This window comes from Mustelus asterias, unplaced genomic scaffold (genome assembly GCF_964213995.1).
Source record: "Mustelus asterias unplaced genomic scaffold, sMusAst1.hap1.1 HAP1_SCAFFOLD_1187, whole genome shotgun sequence".
Taxonomy (NCBI): Eukaryota; Metazoa; Chordata; class Chondrichthyes; order Carcharhiniformes; family Triakidae; genus Mustelus; species Mustelus asterias.
The window spans coordinates 63,235-67,500 of record NW_027591132.1 but is presented as its reverse complement, the minus strand read 5'-3'; positions in this window follow the sequence as shown (position 1 = coordinate 67,500).

Here is a 4,266-nt window from a genome sequence, read left to right as displayed (position 1 = left end):
TTCCTGCGCTTGCCCTGCCCCAAAGCACTTGTTATCCCCCAGACCCAAAGTGAATTGGTTAATGAGTTCCATGTCGAAAAGTGAATTGGTTAATGAGTTCCACGTCGGCTGGCGGCGGCGGTTGGCTTTAATAACCGTAGGCGGGCTTAATGCGCGACTAGGGGGGCAATTTGAAAGTGTGGCCGGCGCGAGGGGCGCCTGTGCGGGCGTGGAGAGTCAATGTGGAGTCCTTGTGCGCACGGAGTGTTGAGTAAGGGCGTGTTTCTGCATGTGCCCTGACCCTAAGCATAACCCTAAGCCTAACTCTAAGACTAACCCAAACCCGCGCCCTAACCCTAACACAAAGCCTAACCCTAGCCCGAGCACGAGCCCTCACCCAAACCCTAGCCCTAACCCTAACCCGAACCCTAACACTAAGCCTAACCCTAGCCCGAGCACTAGCCCTCACCCTAACCCTAGCCCTAACCCTAACCCGAACCCTAACCCTAGCCCAAACCCTAACCCTAACCGTGGCCCTAACCCTAACCAAAGCCCTAGCCCTAGCCCTAACCCTAACACTAACCCTTACCCTAACCCTAACCCTAGCCCAAATCCTAACCCTCACCAAAGCGCTAACCCTAGCCCTAACCCTAACACTAACCCTAACCCTAACCCTAACCCTAGCCCAAACCCTAACCCTAACCCTAACCCTAACCGTGGCCCTAACCCTAACCAAAGCCCTAACCCTAGCCCTAACCCTAACACTAACCCTAACCCTAACACTAACCCTAGCCCTAGCCCAAAACCTAACCCAAACCCTAACCAAAGCCCTAACCCTCGCCCAAACCCTAACCCTAACCCTAACCGTGGCCCTAGCCCTAACCAAAGCCCTAACCCTAGCCCTAACCCTAACACTAACCCTAACCCTAACACTAACCCTAACCCTAGCCCAAACCCTAACCCTAACCCTAACCAAAGCCCTAACCCTAGCCCTAACCCTAACACTAACCCTAACCCTAACCCTAGCCCAAACCCTAACCCTAACCGTGGCCCTAGCCCAAACCCTAACCCTAACCCTTACCAAAGCCCTAACCCTAGCCCTAACCCTAACACTAACCCTAACCCTAACCCTAACCCTAGCCCAAACCCTAACCCTAACCGTGGCCCTAACCCTAACCCTAACCAAAGCCCTAACCCTAGCCCTCACCCTAACACTTACCCTAACCCTAACCCTAACACTAGCCCTAACCCTAACCCTAACCCTAACCGTGGCCCTAACCCTAACCATAGCCCTAACGCTAGCCCTAACCCTAACGCTAACCCTAACACTAAGCCTAACCCTAGCCCGAGCCCTAGCCCTAACCCTAACCCTAGCCTAACCCTAAGCCTAACCCTAAGGGAGCAATTTGAAAGTGTGGCCGGCGCGAGGGACGCCTGTGCGGGCGTGGAGAGTCGATGTGGAGTCCTTGTGAGCATGGAGTGTGTTGTAAGGGCGTGTTTCTGCCTGTGCCTTGACCCTAACACTAACCCTAACCCTAGCGCTAACCCTAACCGTAGCCGTCACCCGAACCCTAACCCGAGCCCTAGCCCTAGCCCTAACCCTAACCCTAACGGAGCAATTTGAAAGTGTGGCCGGCGTGAGGGGCGCCTGTGCGGGCGTGGAGAGTCAATGTGGAGTGCTTGTGAGCATGGAGTGTGTAGTAAGGGCCTGTTTCTGCCTGTGCCTTGACCCTAACCCTAACCCGAACCCTAACCCTAACCGCGGGTGCGGGGGGTTGAACAAACACCGGGGAAGCCATTAACCACCAGCGGGGAGTACATTAAGCAGTTGCCCTTAGTCTCAGGAGCAGCGGGGAACAGATTATCCAACAGCCGGGAAAACATTCACCAACTTCGGGGGAAAACATGAACGAAATATCGGGAAGACATGAACCAACGGCAGGCAAAACACTGGGGAAGCCAGGAACCAACAACGGGGAGTACACTAAGCAGCTGCCCTTAGTCTCAGGAGTAGCGGGGAAGAGATTAAGCAGCAGCCGGGAAAAGATCAGCCAACCGCGGGGGAACTCATTAACCAGTTTCGTGGGAACGCATTAACCAGTTTCGTGGGAACTCATTAACCAGTTTCGGGAAAACTTCCACCAAAGGCGGGGAAAGCATCAACCAACGGCGGGGAAGCCATTGTCCAACAGGGGGGGGGGGGGGAGCACATCAAGCAGCTGCCCTTAGTCTCAGGAGCAGCGGGGAAGAGATTAAGCAGCAGCCGGGAAAAGATCAGCCAACCGCGGGGGAACTCATTAACCAGTTTCGTGGGAACTCATTAACCAGTTTCGGGAAACCGTCCACCGAAGGCGGGGAAAACATGAACCAACGGCGGGGAAAGCCATTGTCCAACAGGGGGGAGCACATTAAGCAGCTGCCCTAAGTATCAGGAGCAGCGGGGATCAGATTAAGCAACAGCCGGGAAAAGATCAGCCAACCGCGGGGGAACTCATTAACCAGTTTCCTGGGAACTCATTAACCAGTTCCGGGAAAACGTCCACCAAAGGCGGGGAAAACATCAACCAACGGCGGGGAAGCCATTGTCCAACAGGGGGGAGCACATTAAGCAGCTGCCCTTAGTATCAGGAGCAGCGGGGAACAAATTAAGCAACAGCCGGGAAAAGATCAGCCAACCGCGGGGGAACTCATTAACCAGTTTCGTGGGAACTCATTAACCAGTTTCGTGGGAACTCATTAACCAGTTCCGGGAAAACGTCCACCAAAGGCGGGGAAAACATCAACCAACGGCGGGGATGCCATTGTCCAACAGGGGGGAGCACATTAAGCAGCTGCCCTTGGTATCAGGAGCAGCGGGGATCAGATTAAGCAACAGCCGGGAAAAGATCAGCCAACCGCGGGGGAACTCATTAACCAGTTTCGTGGGAACTCATTAACCAGTTTCGTGGGAACTCATTAACCAGTTTCGGGAAAACGTCCACCAAAGGCGGGGAAAACACCAACCAACGTCGGGGAAGCCTTTGTCCAACAGTGGGGAGCACATTAAGCAGCTGCCCTTAGTCTCAGGAGCAGCGGGGAACAGATTAAGCAACAGCCGGGAAAAGATCAGCCAACCGCGGGGGAACTCATTAACCAGTTACGGGGGAACTCATTAACCAGTTTCGGGAAAACTTCCACCAAAGGCGGGGAAAGCATCAACCAACGGCGGGGAAGCCACTGTCCAACAGGGGGGAGCACATTAAGCAGCTGCCCTTAGTCTGAGGAGCAGCGGGGAACAGATTAAGCAACAGCCGGGAAAAGATCAGCCAACCGCGGGGGAACTCATTAACCAGTTTCCTGGGAACTCATTAACCAGTTTCGTGGGAACTCATTAACCAGTTTCGGGAAAACGTCCAGCAAAGGCGGGGAAAACATGAACCAGCGGCGGGGAAGGCATTGTCCAACAGTGGGGAGCACATTAAGCAGCTGCCCTTAGTCTCAGGAGCAGCGGGGAACAGATTAAGCAACAGCCGGGAAAAGATCAGCCAACCGCGGGGGAACTCATTAACCAGATTCGTGGGAACTCATTAACCAGTTTCGGGAAAACGTCCACCAAAGGCGGGGAAAACATCAAACAACGGCGGGGAAGCCTTTGTCCAACAGGGGGGAGCACATTAAGCAGCTGCCCTTAGTATCAGCAGCAGCGGGGATCAGATTAAGCAACAGCCGGGAAAAGATCAACCAACCGCGGGGGAACTCATTAACCAGTTTCGTGGGAACTCATTAACCAGTTTCGGGGGAACTCATTAACCAGTTTCGGGAAAACTTCCACCAAAGGCGGGGAAAACATCAAACAACGGCGGGGAAGCCATTGTCCAACAGGGGGGAGCACATTAAGCAGCTGCCCTTAGTATCAGGAGCAGCGGGGATCAGATTAAGCAACAGCCGGGAAAAGATCAGGAAACCGCGGGGGAACTCATTAACCAGTTTCGTGGGAACTCATTAACCAGTTTCGGGAAAACATCAACCAAAGGCGGGGAAAGCATCAACCAACGTCGGGGAAGCCACTGTCCAACAGTGGGGAGCACACTAAGCAGCTGCCCTTAGTCTCAGGAGCAGCGGGGATCAGATTAAGCAACAGCCGGGAAAAGATCAACCAACCGCGGGGGAACTCATTAACCAGTTTCCTGGGAACTCATTAACCAGTTTCGTGGGAACTCATTAACCAGTTTCGGGAAAACCTCCACCAAAGGCGGGGAAAGCATGAACCAACGGCGGGGAAGCCATTGTCCAACCGGGGGGAGCACA